At 37.3% G+C, this 24,083-nt stretch overlaps 1 long non-coding RNA gene across 1 annotated transcript; it reads right to left on the bottom strand.

The window, feature by feature from the left end:
* Nucleotides 1-11,729: 11,729 nt before the first annotated feature.
* Nucleotides 11,730-13,829, bottom strand: LOC128782223 (uncharacterized). Its single transcript, XR_008428707.1, has 2 exons — nt 13,781-13,829; nt 11,730-12,040 (listed from the first exon to the last, which is right to left on the bottom strand). It is a non-coding gene; the product is annotated as an uncharacterized LOC128782223 (long non-coding RNA).
* Nucleotides 13,830-24,083: the final 10,254 nt, after the last annotated feature.

The raw sequence follows: 24,083 nt of genomic DNA on the forward strand, positions 1-24,083 counted from the left end.
TATTTCCCTATTCTTATTGTTTAACAATTTTTTTTTTTTGAAAATGCAAATCAGCATCATTGCATTTGGAAGGCAAAAATATTTTCTCATGTTGAACAAAAGACAGGATTAAATACTCTATGAATTTAATCTTTCTTTTTCTTTCGGTAAATCTTGAGCAAGAAATTGTGGTAAGATTGAAGCATGTAAAAAATGTTGGTATTTTCTTAAATACACTACTTTGAGTTGCTTTTCTACCCTAACTGTCATCAACACTTTTAATTATATTACTTAAAAACTAAAACATCCAATTCATCAGACAAGATATCTTTTCCAGTTTTCAAAGCACAAAGATAAATTTGTTTAAAAAAAAAAAAGTGGCCTAACTGTTATTCTGTCTTATATTCCTGTAGGGTACCTGGGTTTTAGGTATAAAGCAGACAAAAAGTTATTTGTTCAAGTAAGTATTTTCTGATTTACTGCTTTGGAATTCCAACATATTCTTTTAGCATTTTGCTATTATTATCATACTAATCATCTGTGCAAATAAAACATATTCAATAAACTCACCAAGAATAATTTTCAAAACCAAAAATAGCTTCCTTTTAAATATTTTTTCATTTCTAAACTCTATAATCTGGCACAGAAAATCATATGAGCTTTTCCATGATCCAGATCTCAGCCTCTTCTTAAATTTTTTTCTCTAGTGTAACTTTTGTAGTAGCAGCCCCAGTGCCAAGTGATTAATATTTTCCTTGCTACCACTTTATACCTGCAACCAGTATAGTGTCATAGCAAGAAAGTCAGCTAGGCATACAGTCTGGATTTCATGTGGAATAGGAAATTAACCCTTTGCTAATAGATGGGTTGTTCATATAGCACTTTAGTTTGTTTTTTTTTGTAAATGTATATACTGTTCACGTTAATTGTTCATGTGTGTGAAATATAAGAAGGCTATTTATGGTCTATGTCACAAGGTTATGAATGAACTGAGTTTGTGGAAAGGGATTGCTACTACTTTGTGATCATGGCAGTAGTTGTTTTTCAAGTGTTACTGAAAAAAATGGAGGCCAGTGTTAGCCTGTTTTCTGCTCATCAAAACCAAAGGCTATTAAGCTCCTGGCAGTGGTTCTTTAAACTAAGCAACACTATCTGTCACTAAAACAGACTAGGATGTATTGCAGCATCAATTATTAATGGGAAGTAACTTTCATCTGCGGAGAGCAAGTTGCAACACCAACCATGAACAGGAGACAACCCCATGGAAATCTGCGGATCATTCCTTAGCATCTTGTTCTGCTGCAAAAAATTCTCCATGTCTAGTTGTGGTGCCCTACAACAAATGCTCTGATGTAATGTTTTGAGAGCAAGAAAGAAGTATGTGGGTCAGTGAGCAGTTTTTGCCTTCCAAAGCTTTGGCCCAGCTTTGGATTGACAGGAAGAAAGCTGTTGGGTAATACACAAAGTCACTTGATGGCATAACATGAAATCAGCTCCTATTATGAATAAAATCATAAATCTAGGGCAGAAAAGTAATAGTGTTCTTCCCAAATAATTTTATTTGAACTTCTTTGGTATGCAAGAAAAATGACATATGGTAAACAGACTACCAAAAACCATTTTAATATCTCTGATAGTCATCAATGAAAAGAAATATTATTATTACCAATAATTGCTTGTACTAGATGTCCAGAAATATAACCCTTGTCAAATATTTTTTGTTCCAAATATTGGTCCATTCCAATAACCATTTCTTTTAATTTTTGTAAAGTCATATTCTGCTACCCATCATGACAGATCAAATGTGTTAACAGTGTTTTCACATTGAAAGTTGTTTTCAAAGGAGTACCAGCATGCATTCTCTTTATTTTTTTTCACTAAACATTTGCTTGTCTTCTGTAGAACATGCTAGCCTGAAGATTTCCATTATTAAATCATAGAGAGAAATTATCTATTTCAAAATTACTGGTTAATTATTGTATATTTATGATTTTAAAATTTGGGTGTAAATAGTCAGATGCTTTAGTGTACTTTGATACACTCATTTTTACATAAATTTTGAAATAATTTAGAATTATTCTGTTCATTTTATAATCAACACAGATGTTTTAAACTAGCCTTTAAACTCACCTGTTGCAAGTTAGTTTCAGACAATACACTAGTTTAAAGTACTTAGATAAGCAGGTCAAACATAGTAAACAATCAGCAAAAGCTCTGATAGCATCAGATTAAATATTTAAGTGATTTTTAGTCAGTGCTTACATGTATAAACATTTGGGGAAGTGCTTGCAAAGACACAGTGATGACACCAATATTTCTCTCTCCACTGTCTTAGTCAGCAATTTCTTCTTTGCTGTTAGACATATTAGACATTAAATGATCCGATCACCATTAATTTCAATATTTGGTTTAATACATCTCTCTTACAACTGAATTTTGAAGATATTTCCTTAAACTAGATGTATATTTGTGTCTTAATCTCATAACAAGTATTAAATATAACTTAACAATATATAATATCAGACAATTATTGTAATAAACTCACAGTTAATCTGCTGAAAAACTATAATTGCTTTTTTAATTGGTGCATAAGTTCCCAAAATAGGAAAATTGTCTTTCTACATTGTGGTCAAATCCTTATTTCTCCAATTCACAGACATTACCTTTCAATGTAGTATTGCCTGAGTGAGAGATAAGTAGGCGACTGTGGTAAACAGAGCATTCAAAAAAATTCTCTTTTCCTGCTTATTAAGACACTTACTATTCAATATTGTGCTTCATACAAAATTTTCTTTGCCAGACCATGATAATGTTTATAAGCTATAGTATTTGGTTTTTCCTATTTGTAAAGAAAGGAGTCTCTTTGTATCTCAGCTACCAGGTCAAATGATCAAATTAGAAGAAGAATTATTTTATTCTGAAGATTGCACAAGAAGTTTTTATTCAAGAAGTACACACTCCATTGAAGAGTCTCTGAGAGGTGTGGGTTGATAACATGACATGAAAAGAGCTGCTAACTAGAAGGCCCTAAGGATAAGTTTCTGACAGAAAAAAGTTCGGAGAGGAGAGGAGAGGAGAGGAGAGGAGAGGAGAGGAGAGGAGAGGAGAGGAGAGGAGAGGAGAGGAGAGGAGAGGAGAGGAGAGGAGAGGAGAGGAGAGGAGAGGAGAGGAGAGGAGAGGAGAGGAGAGGAGAGGAGAGGAGAGGAGAGGAGAGGAGAGGAGAGGAGAGGAGAGGAGAGGAGAGGAGAGGAGAGGAGAGGAGAGGAGAGGAGAGGAGAGGAGAGGAGAGGAGAGGAGAGGAGAGGAGAGGAGAGGAGAAATAATTTTGATTGAAAAGGACTTACAACTTTCTTTTACACTTTTTACACTTTTTACACTTTTTTACACTTTTTACACTTTCTTTTATTAAGCTCATTGTGTTTATATATTTCCTAAATGAATGGGGTTTTGGTAAAATATTTGTATCTAAAATTACTCATATAAATAAAAATACATAGTTATTTTATGGGATAATAGGGAAACAGTCCACTTGCCTCACCACTTCAGGTGGTGAGTTACTTACCTAAATAACAAGTTAAAGCATGTTATTCAGCACATAACCTAAATGCCTCTTAAACATTGACAGGTTTGGGGCATCCCTCTATTCCCAGTGTTTGGCCACCCTTTCAATAAAAAAATGCTTCCTAATAGCAAGCTTCAACCTTCCCTGAAACAGGTTTGAACCATTTCCACACATCCTGCTGGATTCCAGGAAGAAATCAGCACCTCCCTCTCCAGTTCCCTTTCTCAGAAAGTTGTAGACAGCAATGACCTCACACCTCAGCCCCCTTTTCTCCAAACTAAATAAACCCAGAGTGCTCAGCTGCTCTTCAAAGACATGCCTTCCAGTCTTTTCAGTAGCTTTTTTTTCCAGCTTGTGGTATTCTGCCTAAAGAGCAGGGCACAAGCCACAGTGCATAAGATCTTTCTCAGACTAGTAGAACTACCCAAGCTGTAGATGAAGGACTGTACTAGAGCTTGACATCTCCTGTCGGCAGCCCTATTTCTGTCTGTCCAAGGGTGGCTTCTTAAAAATTAAAGTCAGTTTACAGTACCACAACACAGTTGCTCCGAAGGTCCAGGATAAAGAGGCAGTGTTGTGTATGATATGCAAATTCTAATAATAAATTCTAAAGTAAAACAAGCTGACCTCTTTTGCTCTCCAAAACTGAGACAATTGCTCACAATAGATCCACCATAATAAGGCACAATTTTCCCAAATTTAATCCAAGGGCCATACGTCTGCTTGCTGTTTGTGCTAACTTGTAAAATAACACATTAGGGAGAAGAAACCATTCATGCAGCTGTCTGGTCCTCCCTATGTAGGTGGGCATCGTGTCCAACCTGGTGACTGTTGTTTATACAAGTTGTTGATGAGGAATGAGTCCACCACAGCTACAGAGTACCCCTACATATCCTAAAGAGGGTGTCACATTCTCTGCTCAGAAGCTAAAAGGCAGTGAAGTGGACACAGAAGTTATTTTGGGATGCATGAGATAAGCACTTGAATAAAATATACTGATTTGGGGAAATTAAATTCTGTTATTATTCCAGTTTTCCTGGGAAATGGCTGTTTCTACATTAACTGTTCCTAGATATTGAACCAACTTGTATCCCACTGATAAGAAATGTGAGTACCACTATATTTTCTATCCACTCTCTTATGGAGCAATACAAACACATATACCATTATACTTCTTTTGCAATGGAGGTAAGATCTTTCAGTATATCCACCACCCTCTGGAAATGCTATTCACACAATACAAAAAATTCAATGTTCATAACAGAGGCAAGTGGGAAAATCTGGTTTTCCTTTTTTTTTTTTTTTTTCCTACCTTGGTGTTAATTATATGTGACATTGCTATCAGTGCAGTGCAGTAAAAATGAAATGGTAGCCAATGTGCATAAACACTATGGAAATTTCAAATTATAAAAGCAACAACAAAAATTATACTTTCCCTTTCCTATGTACTCTGCATTAACATAAGGATATGTGACTTAGTTATCCATGCACTGCAATAAAAATAAAATTGGTAGCCTATGTGCCCAGGCAGAACCTTCAAATAAAAAAATTAAATTATACTCCTTTTCATCATGTAAAGAATACATGGTGTGAGGCACAAATTTCACTTCACTGCCACATGACAAAAAATATGACAGATGATAACCTATATTTCTTTCTCATCGTGAGGAAGAAAGAAAAGTAGTTTAGGACTTTTTTTTTTCTTTTCATTTTATAATCATTAAAATATGTTTTAAAACACTTTCTTTTATTAAGCTCATTGTGTTTATATATTTCCTAAATGAATGGGGTTTTGGTAAAATATTTGTATCTAAAATTACTCATATAAATAAAAATACATAGTTATTTTATGGGATAATAGGGAAACAGATGCAACATTTTCATCATTAGAAGTGCTTATGTTGGCATATTTTTATGATTTCACTGCAAAATACAATGTGCTGATTTGAAACCTTCTTAAATATATGTTAACAACCCAAATGCTTTAGTTATGCTTGTAGAATTGTTTAATAAAGTATTAGGTAATATTGCTGTAGTGTGAGACAACATGACCTGAAAGAATATGCTCACAGACACAATGGGAGCAAAGCCAGCAGCTCCTCATCTATGATCAGTGAACTGCGGATGGTCCATAGGTCCCTTGTTCAAAATGTGGAGAAAGCCTCATTTTGTTTACAGCTAATAAAAAACATTGCAAATAAATACAGAATCACAGAATCACAGAATCATGAGGTTGGAAGAGACCTCTAAGATCATCAAGTCCAACCTATGCCCTAACACCTCAACTAGACTATAGCACCAAGTGCCATGTCCAGTCTTTTTTTAAACACATCCAGAGATGGTGATTCTACCACCTCCCTGGGAAGACAATTCCAGTACTTTATTATTCTTTCATTGAAAAATTTCTTCCTAATATCCAACCTGTACCTTCCCTGACGTAGCTTGAGCTTGTGTCCTCTTGTTCTGTCAGTTGCTGCCCGGTGAAAGAGACCAACCCCTACCTGTCTACAACCTCCCTTCAGGAAGTTGTAGAGAGCAATAAGGTCACCTCTAAGCCTGCTCTTCTCCAGGCTAAACAACCCCAGCTCCTTCAAACGTTCCTCATAGGGCTTGTGTTCCAAGCCCCTCACCAGCCTCATTGCCCTCCTCTGGACGTGCTCAAGCATCTCAATATCCTTCCTAAACTGAGGGGCCCAGACCTGGACACAGCACTCAAGATGTGGTCTTACCAGCGCCGAGTACAGGGGCAGAATGACCTCCCTACTCCTGCTGGCCACACTATTCCTGATGCAGGCCAGGATGCCATTAGCCTTCTTGGCCACCAAGGCACATTGCTGGCTCATATCCAACTGGCTGTTGACCAGCACCCCCAGGTCCCTTTCCGCCTGAACACTGTCCAGCCACACTGTCCTCAGCTTGTAATGCTGTAGGGGATTTTTGTGGCCAAAATGTAGAACTCTGCACTTAGACTTATTAAACTTCATGCTGTAGGAATTAGGTACCTTAGCATTATTTTTTCGACCATGCCGTTTTTCTTGCTTAACACAAAGACTGATTTCTTCAAAAATAGCCAGCAGAAGACACAGTTGTCCAAAAGACAGAGGTTTTTGAAAAAATCTGGGCTGTGCTTCAAAACATTAGCAACAAAAGACATCAGTCTAGAAGACTGAGCAAGGAACTCTCACAGTTTAACGGGTGGGGTCTCCATCTTTGGGTGCTGCTAATCAGTTGCTATCATGGTTTAACATGAGCACAGCTGTCATGACTCAAAGTCCTCCTTGGAATAGGAGGAAGTGCCAGGCAAGGCAAGCCATAGGGACTAAAGGCTCCTGAGGAAGTGATCTATATACGAGTCAGAACAAATCATAATTTCTACTCTGTATGTGTATAAGGCTTTATTCACTGTGATTGTAAGAATGGAATGAATCCTCCGAACTCTTTGTGTTTTCATCTGGGGTTGTAGATTGTATTCTTATACCCTCTATGGTTGTGCTCTGAAGGACAAGTACATAATTGAGAAATTATCACTTCTAAAATATTTCTTAAATCCAACAAGAAATGAGTTCTATCAGAAAGTTACTCCCTTTTCTGGGATAGTTCTGCCATAGCTGTTTGCATAAAATGATTGGAAATTAGAGCTACGGTAATTTAAATAATCTGTTAAAAAGCTATTACATTTCTGTAATGTTTGTAATTTTTAAATGGCTCTTCATTTGATTCATGAACAATACATGAACAGTACATGATTCACATGGGCAACTTTTTTTAAGCATTTATCCCAAAAAGAATGTCAGACTGGGTGAAATCCATTGTATACTGCAGCATTTTCATATATATATATATATATATATATATTTAATAGTTTTAAGGTTCAGCTTCTTACAGAACAAAGTTGACAGAGAGGCTGGGGCTGCCACAGAAGATCAAGGAGCCAACAAAGGCAGAAAGATATTATATATATAATTGTAAAGATCTTGCTGAAGTTCAAGTGCTTTTGAAGTTCTGTAATTATTTCTTGCAATCAGAAACTGACAGGTTTAATTGAAGTCAAAGCTTGCTACTAAGTCATGAGATCCATAGGGGTGTAAATATTAGGGCTGCTGCTAAGCAATGAGTCACCTTAGTATTAATTGCCAAAAAAAAAATGAATACTTTGCACTGCTTTGACAGCATGGCACATAGTAGGCTATGCTGAGAGGTGCTTTGGTATATTTTCAGTGAGGATCTTCTGCTTTTAATTCCTTTTCTAACTGGCTTTGTGTAAGGGTTCAGTATATTACTTTCCCTTCATAAACTGTTTCACCATTGTTCCTGCCATGATGTATGAGCTACATCAATAATTAACCATGTGGCTGAAATACTACAAAGATTAAAAATTTCACCATAATCTGAGAATTTCTTATCATTTAAACTGTTCAAATATTTTTACAGTTTGAAGTTCAGTATAACAGAGCAATAAAGGCAGTCACCCACGGTTTTACAACCCTTCTGGTGAACATAACCATACTTCCTATGCACAGCCACTGTAGGAGTGATTTTAAAAGAAAAGTTATTGCTAATTGCTATTTTGAAGCAAATAATGTATTGAGCAAGATGATCAAAATGCAAAACACTGTTTCTGCTGTGTTATAAAAGAAGTTGAAATACACAATTCAGTGCCAAAGTGACTTAGATCAGCTGAATGGGTTCTAAATTATGGTAAGCATTTAAATTGATGAGCACAGATTTAATATGGACCACAATGGGATTAATGAATAAATATAAGGGTCTTATGTTACCAATCTACAGTCACATTTAAAAGAACTACAGTTATTAGTTATACTCAGTGTATGCTTTACACAGGAGACTAGGCAGTGAAGTAACATCTCTACACAGCCTCTTGCTTGAGCTGAAGGCTGTGTCCTGGGGCACAATATTTTGGTTTTGTAGATCATCTAGTTTAAGTTCATCCGTTTTCAAGGTTTTGTAGAAACCTTAACACAGATTTTAACAAATGGCGCTCCTACAACTCTACACCCACCCCCTACCAGAGAGTTGCCCTGGGGGAAAAATTGGTATGGGTAGGATCCTAAGTAAAGTGTACTTCTAAGACACATTAAATTTTAATGCATACTAATTATTCTTAATTTTGGATAATGATTCTTCTTTTACAGTTGAGTTAGTCAGGCCCATAATCAGGTTCCTAATATATACAACAAACCATCAGGATACATGAAATATCTTACCAGATAATCCTCTTTAGAATCCACAGTTCAGTTATTAAGTATTCCTTTCACTAATCTCTGTAATCCTATGTTGACAGAGGTCAGTAAAACAGTGGCTAAACCCTGTATGATTAGACTAAGTCTAGGTTTTGCAATTATTCCTTTTATGATTTGTTATATTTTTCTCAGCTGTTCTTACTCATGAAGGGATGTGACCATCATTACAGATGTCACACATGGAGGTTCTCAGAAACCATGGAGAAGATCTTTACAGCAGTACATCAGACAAGAGGCAGAGACCCATCAGCAAGTTAGAGATATATTCAGAAAGTATGTGAAAGTCAAGGCAGGGACTATATAGTATTTGACAACTGAGATGACATTAGCACACTGATGTTCACAGCCACTGGATTAGCAATCACTGTTAAATCTTCACATGCAATGAAAGTTAACAATGATGCTATTGTCCAAAAAAACCAAAAATCTAGTCTCTTTTCTCCTTTTGATTATAGTTCATTTAAGGGAAGAACTGCATGCTGCATGCTTTGAAAATGTTTTATGTGTCTTTGGCTCACAGAACACACAACATGTTTGAGTAGGCCCATTAATTTAAACAGACATATTAAATAATTTAAATGTGAGTATCCATGTCATAAATTTTGTAGTCTCTTTAATGTAGGATAAATCTGTGTATTATAAATAGTCTTTCTTCAAAGCCATCTTTTTATTTTTTTTTAAAGGAAACTCTGATATCTGTTGCATGAACAATGCCAGCACCATCATTTTAATGTTATCCATATGGCCTTCTAATAATAGACAAGAGTTTTAGAGATTTGTATTGTATTTCTTTGAGACATTTAAATTCTTGATAAGGAAAGGCTGATTTCATTGGCCCCACAGTCAAAGGAAAGCAGACCCTAATTAAAAGAATTCTGTTCTGAATTAACTAGTTTGACATGTGCTAATTGACAGTTCCTGTGAAATGGTTTTAATTAAAGTCAATATGTCTTTTTCAATTAAAAGGAAATTAAGAATATACTAATATGCATTAACAACTTAATCTGCCTTCAATATCCCATACATCAGCTGCTTTTTTTCCTAATGTTATTGGAGAACCATCTGACATACATCTTCTACTGTTTCATTATGGTATCTCATTATTACTCAACAAGAACACAGGCACTGGTGGAAATCCTCTACAGCAAGAAGAGAACCTGCCTATACTCCATGCATGCAATTCCTTATTACTTGCCTGATGAAAGGTTGTCATGGTTTAGGAATGGTACTCCCTAATTCAGCATCCTCATCAAGACTCTCCCAAACCATATGTCACTAGTTCACTCCTGCTCCAGCAGGATAGAGTTGAGAGTTGGATGCACAAAAGGTGAAGATCACTGGTTGAGATAAGAACAGTTTATTGCAAACAACAATGAGATAAGAAAATGGACAGTAACAACAAAAGTATGTAAAAGAGAGGGTGATTCACTTGCAAGAATTCTCACCAAGGACTCCAAGGAAATGAACAATGTCTGACAATGCCACCACTACTCTTCAATCAGAAACTATGCCCTTCTTGGAAGCCAGAGAGTCACTTCCCCCTGGCCCCAGTAACTCTGTGAGGTGGTATAGAATAACCTCCAGGTTCTGGCCAAAGCTGGGACAAAGGTAATACTTCCATCTTTTCCACACAGAAGGGGAAAAGACTGCTTATGACATCTCTCTTTTTATTGCACACTGAGGCAAGTATTAGTAATTAGTCAACAAATTCAAAATTTTAATAGAAGTCTGGTGAGTAATGCTGCACTGCTAGGCTTTTCTTTCATTATTTGGCCCAAGGAAGGGCAGGTTTTTCACTTTTGAGTGGCATCCCCCATGGTCTGTTTCAGACATAAATGCGGGGCAGAGTTCTGTGATTGGAATTATTTTAATTGTATATACAAGAAGAAAATAAAATACATACATCCTTGGTAGAGCAGTGCTAAAAACAACCGCATTGTTTTTGCTGGAAATGTGATGTGGCTGTTTATAGCCACTTGCTACCAAGTCTAAGGCTTTACTGCTATTGACTTTACTAACTAGGCATCATAAAAAGTAGCAACCTCTACATCAGTAAGAATGCTATCTTGAATATGCTCACGTACTGAGAACTCTGCAGAAGACTATAATCTTTGCTTGTGAACTTTGCTCTTGTTTTTTCATTTGGATTTTTTCTTATTTGGGAAATAATGAAAAACTCAACTGATACAGTTTGAGGAGAATAGAGTCATAAGGAGAAACAGTAATTAATTAAGAGTAATTAACTTAAAAGGTAATTATATAGTGCTGAGATCTGGTTATTGCAAACAAGACCATATGACAAAGTCAATAGAATGGATTTTTATTTAACAATAAATGTAAGGTAGAAATAGAAAAAATAGTAAAAAGAAATTAGAAAGGTATAGAGTTACCATCTGTTGGATGCTGAAAGGAGACCTTTATGTTACAATTTTGATATCTGTTGGTCGAAGTGATGGTCACTGGCTTGATCTGTCAGGAATGGGGGAAAGCCCACAAAACATCAGAATCCACTGTGTTTATATTCACTTATGGTCAGGTGGGAATGCCCAGGTCAGGGGTGGGAAGTTTCACACTAATGATGCAATGCTGTGGATTATAGAACACTTCAGGAGTCTTTGATTGTTTAAGACATTACAGATGCCTCTCCTGTCAGCGCAATTGAGTCAACTATGGTCCATCAAAAGGCAGGGATACCTTCAAACTACTTTGAATTTCCTGTGCTCTCCCAGAGTGGAGTTTTCACACCTGACCCATTATGTAAAGGAGGACATTGGCATAATAAAAATCACTATACCCCCTCACAGAATATGCCTCTTATCAGCCTCTTCTTTTACCTTGTTCAAGACCCAGCAGCTACTTCCAGTGATGGGTATGCCCACCCATATGAAGAGAATATGTAATCTAGCCAGATTTTACCAAAACCCGACTGTGCTCCAGCAGTTTATAACATTTTTTTAACATTCCTTTTAAATTACAACAAAAACACAAATATTAAAATTCAGCATATAAGCAATTACTCTAACTTGTGACATTAAATGACAATGAACAGATTTTTATAGCTCCCAAAACTGCACTAGAGAGTGCAGTAAAACTCCAGAAATGTTGGATGAAAGGCTCTGGAAAGATTTGGTTGTTGTGGTGAGGTGTTTCCACTTTTGTTTGAAGTTGTTGTCTTTCTTGGTATTTGTTGAAATTTATAGTCATTTTAAGAAGCAGCTAATATCCAAAATATTTCATGCTATTGAAATAAAAAAGACCACATTACATACTATTGTATAGTTTTGATTAAAAAAAAGAATACAGACAGATTTTCAAGACTGTGTGACCAGATTTTATACAGACAGCTACCTATTTTTTTTTCCAAAGCAAATGTCAATAAAAGGCTTAAAACTTTGTCCCAAAGCATCTGCTACACATCTCACAATGCCTTATTTCAAGGCTAAAAACAAAATTTTTGAACAGTCTTTTTAAAGGAACATAAATGACTTACACAAAATTTTAGATTTGGGTCAAGTATCTTGATTCTCAGGCTAGAAAAAGGTTTTTGGATGGTCATTATGAGACCAAGAAGTTCCCTACCCAGCTCCTCTCATTTTTTGCTGCTGGTGGGTCCCTGCAACTCTAAATGAAAATTTTAAAGGGAAAAATAATTCAGAAAACCTGTCATAAAGACAAGCACTAGCTAAGACAGAGACCTTGAAAAATGTCTGTTTGGTTTTACCAAAATGAATTAAATACCCAACTCCCTTGAGGACCCAGCATAAAGGGTCTGAAATGTTATTTCATATAGTAACTCTGTTTGACAAAAACAAGTGCAATGATAATCATGTCCTAGTGACTCATTTCTTAAGGAAAAATAGTCATGCATTTAGAACAGAAATTTAAATAATGTCTTGATTTTTTTTCCATTATTTTAAACCCAGAAACCCCTCACAACAGCAAAATGGACTGGCCTCTTAGATCTTTGTGTTCATTGTAGCATTTTAATATCTCATTATCTAAGGTGGGGAAACATTTATGTGTGTATCTAGGACTATATAAGATTCACAGATGCCACTTTTCTCAGTATCAGATTTTTTAACCATTGCCTCAGTATGGTGCTGGTACAAATGCACCACTGAAGTCACACGTGAAATGAGTGTCTAAATTAGCAAATACACAGATCTCAGGAAGAGAGCAGAAACTCTGGCTACTTTTATTCATTAAAATTCCATGGTACTTTGCACAAGTGGAATGCTAATCTCAGAGCCTGAACTGAGACCCAGTCCCACAAATGCTTTAAATGTTCTTAAAATAGGGTAAGATTCGGTTTACAGTCCTAGATGACTGCAGATCCACAGTATTCTGCCTGTCCAAAACGATAGTTCTTTTTCCACTGGCTGCACTATTCTTTCTTCTCACACCCTCTTTCACTGAAGCTTTGCTTTAAACTGCTGCGAACTTATTTCATATATTCCTTATTGTGGCGGCATTTCATGAACAAGTGAGAGGATGTGGATGACAGCATGCAAAGCACCAGGAAAATATTTTTCCTCTTACTCCCTTTGCTAAGCTTGTTTCAGTTTTTCAACTGCTTGGTCTACCAGTGGGTAGAAAAGGGGAAAGAAGGAGGTGCATAATGTAAAAACCAGTTTACTTGAATCCTAAAACACTTCTGGATAACTTCCACTTCACTCATAAAAGTAATCATTTTGTTTTGAAAAAGCCACTGTTTGCCAGAACACATAAGTGTAATGCAATTCCAGACATGTTAGAATATTCTTCTCAGAGAATATTCTTCAAACATCTGCAGCAAAATTGATGCCAGTAGCTGTGGCATACTGCTTACTCATACAAGTAGTCTCAAAAGCCAGTTGGACAGTTGGAAGACAAATTCTTTGTACAAGTAAAGATTGTGCTTTATATAAATACTTTATGATTATTATTACTAAATAAGCAGTATCAGTACTCTCGGGGGAAAAAGTCACTTGTGGATTACCTTCCTGTGGATGAAGGTCTAGATGGTTTTCAGTAGACTGACAGCCCTGAAAATCAAAAGAACAGTAAGAATCAGAAGTAAACCAATTTTCAGTTCCTATGAATCTTCAGAATGCAGCTATCTTTGTATAAATAATGAGTGATGCAGTCTTTCTGTTTATATCCAGCCGAGCTAGACAGAGCTGTTTGTGTGGGGAATAAACTGCTGTGTTCTTGATGCAAGCCAAGCACATCCTATGAATTTTACAGTTCAAGAAAAAATTTCCGTTGGCAACAGGTTTACTTGAGAAATCAGCATATGCGACATGGGGTGCTGTGGCACATGTAAAAACCTCTGGTTAGCAAGTTTTTTCTCCTCAAGCTTCTCTGCTTCTTATCATTTTCCTAGCTGTGAATACTGTGTAGGTTATACATCCTCTTAATGCTTGCATTATGGAACATGTTTGGTTTTGCTGTTGAGCAGCAAATATTTTCAACATGGATTTTCTCATGAGCTGAAAAAACAGTCATGTGGGCTGTTTTTAACAAATTACTTATCGGCTTTCCTATTGAGAACGTTTGGCCTGAGACACTCATCATTTGCATACTATGTCCCACATCACTTTTGTTATCATTAATTAAATATTCATATTTCTGTGTTCCTGATCCTGACCCTTATTTGTTTTACATATTTTTGGTACTCAGTGGTAGTAATTTTTCTGACAATTTTATTATTATTATTATTATTATTATTATTATTATTATTATTATTATTATGTTACTATTACAATAATTATTTTCTTAAATATATCCTCTTGTCTGGCTGCAAAAACAAGTCAAAACTGATAACATGTGTGCCTTTGTCTGTTTCATAGAGACAGGTAGATTAGTACAGAAAATAACCATGGCTGAAGAGGAGCAAAAAGTTTCCATTTTAAGCTCCTATATTTAAGTATTTAAATTTTTCTCACCTTTACTTTCATGCCTTTACATTTTGGGCTAAGCCTTTTGGTCTTCACCTTTGCTCCAAAAGTCTTTCCTAAGTGAAAGCTTGAAGTTAACTAGAAATATATCCTTTTTTAAACAAAACAGAAGTTTCATCATAATCAGCTACTGTTGGTTGAAATATGGCATGAAGCAACTTTCGAAGTATGTTTCCTTCAATTACAACAGAGAAATCTAATTAGAGCTGTGCCTTGATCAAGATGTTGACAGCTGTATTCAGATCATTCTGAGTGCATAGACAGGGAATACTGTACCGAACATGAACAGATTAGACAGATGCTGAATGGGAGATGAGCAGAAGCAGTAACAGGTAAGAAGGGCTGTACCTGTTTTGATTAACCTCTGCAGCTCTCCTCTCCAGCAAGGAGAAATCCTACTGCGATGCCCTTTAAGCCATTATGCAGCTCCTGGTAATTATCAAAATGGCAATCCAAAATCAGGTGATGGATTGGATTCACACTGTCTGAAATGAAATTTTATTCAACCTTTGCACCTTTGTGGGTAGCAATATGACTTTTCATGAGCTAAGGAGATGCAGAAAGAATTCAATTCTTCATAGATCTGAGACATTCCAGTCCTGTTCTAACACAGACGAGCAGCTGTAGACCTGTAGCCCACCAATGTTATTTTATGAGTTAAAAGACTCTGAAGCCCAAAGGCAAAGACTTTCTTCTGGGTCCTGCACCATTTTTTCTTTTACTCAGGGAAGATATATTTAAAAACTGAAACCATGGATGCATAGGAACTTCATGATATGGGCTTAACAGTTGGTAACCAAGAAATCTTACAGTGTTGTTCATGGCATAAAAAAACAATGGTCAGATAAAGTCATTAAAGATCAATTCATATACAATATGATAGGACACTTTTATTCATGTCAAGCCACAGTTTTTTCTATTTGTAATGTACACCTGGCTGCGCACTGATACAACATGGTTCATGTGGGTGCATCCATATATCTGTATGCCATTCACTAAAGGAGTGAAATGTCTGATATGTCTGTAAGAAGAGAACACATTGAAGTGCTGCAGAGATGTGAATGTCCCAGTCGGAGTCCAGTGAAAGTTTATTAAAAGTACCCTCTTGAGAGTACTTATATTTCCGATCACTTTTAGTATTAAAATATATAGCAGTGAAAGCAGATGGGCACTACAAAGCTGTCTAAAATAGGTAGGTACGTCTGTTTCACTGTCACAGAAATATCACTTCTGTCTAGTGGTCGTTAAACCTTTTGGGTGGCTGATTAAGCTTTCATACTATCTTAGGTTGCAAATGCAAGATGTGGCCAGGGATGTGTATCCTATTGCCATCTGTCAGAGGTGGGGCAGTTACCTTATGTTAATTAGACCACCTGTTAAAAACAGGTGGGACAGTTTTCTTCATCTCTTCCATGACCCATCCTCCCTCTGGGAAATATCTTCTGTTAATGGGCCATTGAGTCTCACTGCCTGTCTGATAAAATTACATCATCCCACTGGGAGATGTTCTGCTCAGGGGGAGGAGCCAAGCATTCCTGCCTGGGTACAATCTGAGATTGGAACACCACAGGCAGGTTTTTCCCACTGGATTCCCAGAGGAGCAGCTTTCTTTTCCACTGGATTCCCAGAGGAAGACCAGACCCATCTACACCACCACTGGACCTTCAGAGGAAAACTATACCCTTCTACAGGATCTCTGCTTCAACAGAACCACATCTGTCATTCCAGAAGGACTGCTGCCAACATTTAATCAGACTACTACCAACACCCTGTCAGGTCATATTCTGACTCCGTCAGTGTTGTTTTGTATTGTTGCATTTTTATTTTTCCTAATAAAGAACTGTTATTCCTACTCCCATATCTTTGCCTGAGAGCCCCCCTTAATTTCAAAATTATAATAATTTGGAGGGAGAAGATTTAAATTTTCCATTTCAAGAGACATTCCTGCCTTCCTTAGCAGATACCTGTCTTTTCAAACCAAGACACATGCCCATGTTACTCACAAGCAAATTGGAAATGTCAATATAAGACAGCAGGAAAGCAATCATGCAAAAATTCAACAGGAGGAATGGGTGTCCTGAAAGGATCACCTTTTCTTCAGGCATTGCTATTTTCCTCCTGTAGTCCACTTCAGACTAACAGAAGTGACTACACTGCTATTCTCTAACATTTGTTTGATGTTTGTCATCTTAAAGTTGTAAGAATGCTTCAAGAATATTATACTTTTTTGGTGGAGAATCACTGCACATCTCTGAAGTTAAAAGTTAATATAACCTCAAAAACATCAGATTAAATGCTGCAGTGAAGCTTTGTCATGTTCTTGTTTGGGTGGTTAACTGCTATGGCCTTGATCCATAAAATGTCTTCCCACACCAGAAAAACAGCCCACTGGCTTAACCTAACTGTCTTTGCACAGATCAGATTGCAAGATTAGAGATTTGATGTGGTTTTAAAACAAGGCCAGAATGTGGTCTTATGTGAGACCTTACTCAGCCCAGTTGAAACCAATGCAGCTGTGGGATGGAAAAAAATAACTCATAAATGAGAATGAAGAATTTCCAGTTTGATCTTTCACATTCTACATAATCTGTGTATTCATATGTTGAAAATGGGATATAATTTTATATTTTATACTTTGAATCATATAGAATCAGCATAATTTATGCTCTTAAGTAGCCAGAATGCTTTTCACAAGGAGAAAGCATGCCTGTTAAGTAGCCAGAATGCTTTTCACAATGAGAAAGCATATATAAAAACATCTATATATGTATGTGTGCAACAAACAGACCAAATTTACTGAGAATAACTTACTGGAGGGGAACTCTAGCTTTGACATTTTAAACTAGTTTGCAGGACTCCAGAGGGCAACTTTTTGTCCTCTTGTGCCAATAATTAAGAGGGATTTTAAAATTAATTTAATTTCTTTTCCTGTTTTTAAGTAAACCCAAAATGGAAGTTTGCTGTGATGATGGGGAAGCATTAACCCAAGGTTTCTAAAAGGCCAGACTCAGCAATGTATCAAGACACAGGAGCATGTAAACAAGTCATGTTTGTGACTGTACAGTGCGAAAAATATGTTCAGGGACCCCTCTTTCCCTGCTACAGTGAGTCTAGAAAGACCAAAGTCCATCTAGTATAAATCTAAGCAAGGATATCAAGGATGACAAAAAGGGCTTTTTCAAATACATAAATAACAAAAGGAAAACAAAGGATAGTGTGAACCCATTAGTAAATAGAGGGCACTCTGGTAACAGAGGACACAGAGAAAGTAGGGTTATTGAATGTCTTCTTTGCATCAGTCTTCACCAATAACATCAGCTCCCAGGGATCTCTAAGCCAGGAGACCAGGGTGTATGAATGTCAGGAGGACATTCCTTCACTGAAGGAGGATTATGTCAGATAGCACCTGAATAAATTTCACACCCACAAGTCCACAGGCCATGACAGGATGCATCCATGAGTGCTGACAGATCTGGCAGACATCATAAATAGGCCTCTCATTATCATCTTTGAGAGGTCATGGAGATCAGGAGAGGTGCCTGAGGACTGGAAGTAAACAAATATCACTCCAGTCTTCAAAATGAGCAAGAAAGAGAGCAAAGGGAGCTACCAACCAGTCAGTCTCACCTTGATCCCTGGAAAGAAGAATGAGCGCTTTATTGAGAAGGCCATGTTTACCAACATGGAAGACATAAATGTGATTAGGAGTAGTCAGCAAAGATTCACTAAAGGTAAATCATGCTTGACCAACCTGATTGCCTACTACAATGAAAAAATTACCCAGATGGATGAGGAGAGAGCAGTGCATATTGTCTGCCCTGAGTTTTACAAGGCTGCGTCTCCCAATATCCTCATTAGAAAACTCAAGAAGTATAGGGTGGATGAATGGACACTTAGGTTGGGTTAAGAACTGGCTGAGTCCAGATTACAGAGTCAGATTCCTGAGTCAGATTCCAGAAGGTTGTGATCACTGGTACAGAATTTAGTCGGAGGCCTGTCATTACAGGTGTGCCCCAGGGTTCTGTTCTGGGTTCAGTGCTGTTTAACTTGTCAATGACTTGGATGAAGGGGCAAATGCCTCCTCAGTAAGTTTGTAGATGATACAAAGCTGAGGGGAGTGGCCAATGCCTCAGAGAGTTGTGCAGCCCTTCAGAGGGACCTTCACAGACTGGGCAGATAGGCAGAGAAGAACCTTTGGAAATTCAAAAAGGGTAAACGCAGGGTCCTGCATGTGAGGATGGATAACCCCAGGCACCAACACAGGCTGACCTGCTGGGAAGCAGCTCTGAGGAAAAAAACCCGAGGATCCTATTGGAGAGCTGTATGTGAACCAGCAGTGTGCCCTTGTGGCCAAGAAGGCCAAAGGAATACTGGAATGCATTAGGGGAAGCATTGCCAGCAGGCTGAGGGAGGTGATCCTTCTCCTCTGTTTAGCCCTGGTGCCACTCCATTTGATGTACTGTGAGCAGTTCTGGGCCCCTGAGTACAAGAGAGGCATGGAGCTGCTGGAGCACGTCCAGCAGAGAGCTACTAAGTTGGTCACAGGTCTAGAGGAGCTCTCATATGAGAAAAGACTGGGGGAGCTGGGCATTGAGAAGAGGCAGCTGAGAGGGGACATCATAGATGTGTATCGATTTCTAAAGGGTATCAAGAGGATGGGTCCAGGCTCTTCTCAGTGGTGCAAACCAATGAAACTAGAGGTAATAGACAGAAACTGACGCACACGAAGTTCTACCTAAACATGTGGAAGAGTTTCTTTGGTATGCAGGTGACAGCACACTGGAACAAATTGTCCAGAGAGGATGTGGCGTCTCCCACACTGGAGATATTCCACAACCATCTAGACACAATCCTGTGCCATTTGTTCCAGGAGGACCCTACTTGAGTAGAGAGGTTGGACCAGTTGCCCCACTGTGGTGTCTTCCAACCTATTGTGATTCTGTGTGTAGGAAAAGTTGAATCAGGGAACTAGCTTGGGTTGCAGCAAAGATGTTGTGTGTTGTTGTGTTTGTCTAGGTCAGTGCTTGAAATGTGAGCCCTCCCAGCCTTTTTATCACCACACCCCTGATTAAACCTTGCCCACCTTGTACTAAGTGCAAGGTGTGTCTGTTCTGCAGGCAGCTGCCAATCTTTCAGGTAGCTAGTTTCAGGTGGAGAGAGGATGCATCCCCATTTTCAATGTGTGGGTGAAAGATCATAAAACTGGAATGAAAACCAATAATTTTCTCTGTGTTTATATTGTAGATTCCCACTCTATGTCTGCATATACTGCAGAAGTGATAGCCCTAATGTCAATGTCTTGTTTCTCAGTGCTATAGAAAGTATGTCCTTGGGTGTTTTGGATTTGCTTTTGAGGATCTATTCATTGCCCATGTATTTAAGATGTGCATTTGTATATAATCAAATAAGAGCCAATGTGCATTCATTGATGAAACATAAATCCTACTCTACATATCCTGTGGAAAACATCTGCAAATTTCTAATTAAATTCTTGCATTCAACCAAGTCTAGAGACAAGATCTTTTAAAGAGTAGTGAAAAAGCAGTAGATGGAAATGTATAGCAGAGCTATATCCTAACAAATGAAAATGTCCTAAGAGCCTGAATTTGAAGTACATGCACCAGCAATTGCATTAGTACAATCAAAAGTGTGCATGATGAGGAAAGTATTCATAGTTTTTGAAGAATATCACTTCCAATACTTTGCCAACATGTTGTCTACACATATCACTATGTATTATATTGTATTATATGTACCTGATATTTGACATTGGAGGGTCTGCACAAATTATCTTGGCAAGAAAGATTAAAAAAATAGTCGACACTAGCTCTAGAAATAATATTGATCCCCAATTAATATTTAAGTTTTTCACCAAGCAAATGGAAAAGTAAGGAAGCAGAACACAATATTTCTGATTCAATGGTAGAATGTGAGTATATGTAAATTGTACATTATTAATGCAAGGCCTTGTGATCCTTCTGTGTTTCTCTTTCCAGCCCTGGAATGGTGAGAGGGTGATCACCAGTACGAAATTTATACTCACTGTGGTATCAGATAGAGCTGGAATTTGTCATACATGAAAATCGGTCTGAATAGCATAGTCGTATAACCATAATAAGAAAGGAATATTATTTCCTTATTGGGTAAAATTATACACAGATAAGAATAAGGCAAGACCACTCAGTTCTTAGGATGTATTTAAATATAATTTGATGCTTCATATAGCTTAAGTTATCATCTTAAAATTTTTTGTTGTTTTTTTGTCTGTTCAATTTTTCAAAAGCTAAATTTAAAAAAAAATAGTTGGATGTTTGTTGGATGTTTGCTTGCAACTCTCTCTAAATATTCAGGGAGTTACTAGTGGTAATTTATTACCTTAGAAAGCCGATACTCAGGAACTCAATAGTTTGTGATGTGTAGCCTTTGTTGTAGGTTGTTCTGATGGAGGAGGCACAGTACTTTCCATAATGCACAACACACAAACAAGCCCTAGCACAACTTATTTTAGGTCAGTACTTTAATACCTTTTAACTGATACCAAATTTGAGCTAAGACAATATCTACTAGTATAGGGAAAGGTTGTAAGGGTTTAATCTAGAAAAATATTTATGCTTGATTAAGATAGAGTTCTTTCAAAAGATATTAATGATATAGTCCCATTTCCCCCCCTTCAAAGAAACAAATTATAGAGTCAATTAATCAAAGCAGAAGTTGCAATCACTGACATACTTTTCTGTCAACCTTGTTGATGTCAACAAATGTGTAGAGTGCAAACCACCAGCTGAGCCTCAGGGAAGGTTAAAGAGGAGAAGTTTACTCTAAATTCTGTGTATGGTGCTGGTTGGTGGAGTGATCAGCTGGTCTTTGTGATTGCATCACACAATAGATTTTCAGGTAAGGGCTAACCTTTCTTGTAAGAAAATCATACTTTTGGCAACACAGCTTGAGTATTTATTTACCTTTCCATAAGCCTTCGGTAGCATGTTGATTTGAGGCATTTATGACTTCAGAAGCTTGATAAAAAGACATGATGTCCAATGAAGAAATTCACAAATTTTACTTTGAAATCTTCCCCAACTTGCATGAAATCAAATTTGCGCTTGTCACTATCAGGGCCACAGTTTTGCCTGGTTTTGCCATAATTGACCATTGCAGTGTTGTGTAACTTGATGTGTAGAAATAGTCAGGTTTTCACTCCATAATGCACATGCATGTGGCAAAAGTAAATTTGAACATACATTATTAACCTTTGACCACAAGCCAGAAACACAAAAGAACCTAGAAAGAATCCTAGTGGGTATCGTATCTCTCTTGAGACAAACCTTAGTATATCAAGCCCAGCCTAATATCTCTTCTTAGAGTTTTTAGTACTCCCAGCCTAGTTCTTTGGCAGTAAATTTTTAAGGCTTTTCAGAAACACAGGATGAAGCCGCTATCTGCAGCCTAGACCTTATGCTGTCTCTCTCAGCCACTGTCATACATGAAATTATATCACAGCCTCTTAAAACTTCATGTCTTTTGAGAAATGCATGGGTACTACCACGTACTACTGAAATTTTAGCACTGGAGACATCTAATCAGTTGCATACATGTATACATTTTATAAAATATTATAAGACTTCCTTTTTATTTTCCAGGGACTTCAGTTTTATACAGTTCATTGAAATATCTAGCTGTAAAAGATGTTTGGGATTCAACTCACCCAAATGTGACTGTCTAAAATGCAGTTTCTGTCATCTAGGAGTATTTATTTACCTTCATGGATATTAAAGATTGGGAAATAAAGAACAGTGCAGTAGAGTTGGTGTCTTCATTTCAGTTTGGGTACCCAACCAACTCCTTTTTATTTAAAAGAGACTTCTCATGCTGGGCAGGACAATAGCAGTGTGTTGTGGGTGTCTTGCTTTCTCACCTTTTTTTTTTAACGGTTAACCTTTTTCAAAGTTTGCAGTTGTAAACAGTTTAGAATTAGACAGCAGTTTGAGAAATATAAGGTGAAGGATGGCCTAACTTCTATGCTGTATTCTGCTTCATGTAGGAAATCAGGCTTCAAGGGTCACCATGAAGCACAGATCCTTTTTGAGCTTCCATCCTTGTGTGAGAAAGTGATATTAAATCTGGCATATAGGTTCACATCCAAACTATGTGATCAGTATGGGAAGAGGACTACTGCTTTGTTGCAGTGTTCTCTCATTATCTTCAGAACCACTTTGGAAATCAAAGTGACCAACTTTCACCTGTTATTGAAGATTCCTTTATTCCAGGCTATTTGTGTCTGCTTGGGTAAATCAAAAAAGTTGTTGCCATCACATAGGAGCCACACATTAGACTCTATGGCTCCAGTATCAAGATTGAAAAAAAATTTCTTTTTTTCCAGGCAGAAAAGAAATTTTACGTCATTCATTTAAAAAGCTGTCTGCTACAAAGTACTCAGTTTAAGATGTCATCCATAATTCTTTGCTTGTGAATGTTTCAGAAGCAGAACCAGATTTTCAGAAAAGTCTAGAGGGATAAAAAATAAATAAAGTAACCTACTTTTAAAGCATCTTGGGAAATCCTTAGCCCTGAGATGATGCCTGTCTCTGTTCTGCAGCAATTCAGATCTATACATGTCTCCCTCAAGCTGACATCCAAGCCCATCTCTACCAAAACATTCAGTGCTGTCTCCTGCACTGATGGAGTTTTATTAGTGACTCAGAGATTAGGGTTGATCCTCTCATGTTTTGGGTGTATTTCTAAAATAACACTTTATGCAAAGCCTGGCATTGGTATTTCTAAGCCATCCCACCCAGCTTTGTTTTTCTCTTACTTTCTGTCTCAGCTCAAAAAAAAATATGCTCTCAGAGAAATTATACATGTCCAGGATAAAGATAGAAAAGACACTTATAAAGATGATTATATGCTTGGGTCCAGAACTGCTCATGGACCTGCTCACAGGTGTTACACTCACAGCAAAATTGGCAAATTGCTTTGGTGGGAAAATACTTGTTCCTACTGAGGCACAATTTCCTGAAATGTTAGTTTGGGAGACACCTAAATGGTTGTGTACACTTACACATACATTAATGAAGGACTATAGATAAGAGCCAGGCTGAAAATCAGTGGCACAGTTCAAGTGATCTATCTCACAGTAACATTGGCCACCTCCACCAGTGGGAGACAGGTAGGAAGATTCACCCCAGATGCTTACCTAGGGTAAATCTCACTGATTTGAGGGAAAAGAATAAAAGGGTAAAAGTTCTTCATCCACAGTCCCACAGCTTTACTTTCAGTGACAGCTGTGGGAAACTGTCATGTGTTCTATCAAAATTTACAAAAGCCTATATCCACAGCATAGACATA

Source organism: Vidua chalybeata, chromosome Z (assembly GCF_026979565.1).
Source record: "Vidua chalybeata isolate OUT-0048 chromosome Z, bVidCha1 merged haplotype, whole genome shotgun sequence".
Lineage (NCBI taxonomy): Eukaryota > Metazoa > Chordata > Aves > Passeriformes > Viduidae > Vidua > Vidua chalybeata.